Consider the following 329-nt stretch of genomic DNA (forward strand, 5'->3'; position numbering starts at 1 on the left):
TGTTTCTCGCTTCATTTTTTCCGGCACTTGCATGCACACCGTTTGTTTATCTCCGTGATGCTTTAAGTATGCCTTGCACACATGCTATCTACCTATCCCTTATATAGATATGTGTCACAGAAACTCCTTCTCCCTACTAGCAAGATGCCCATGCGTTGCACGGAACATCAAGATGCATTTGTATGAGTAGTTTATCTTGTGGGAGAAAAGGATGAATGAGGGAATGCCTTATTTGCAAATGTGGAGAGGGGTGTGGGTATCTTTTTGCAAAATTGCCATAGTTTCCTTCCTATCCGTCAGATATAAATCGGATGGCCTATATTGCAGGA

Source organism: Triticum aestivum, chromosome 6D, assembly GCF_018294505.1.
Source record: "Triticum aestivum cultivar Chinese Spring chromosome 6D, IWGSC CS RefSeq v2.1, whole genome shotgun sequence".
Taxonomy (NCBI): Eukaryota; Viridiplantae; Streptophyta; class Magnoliopsida; order Poales; family Poaceae; genus Triticum; species Triticum aestivum.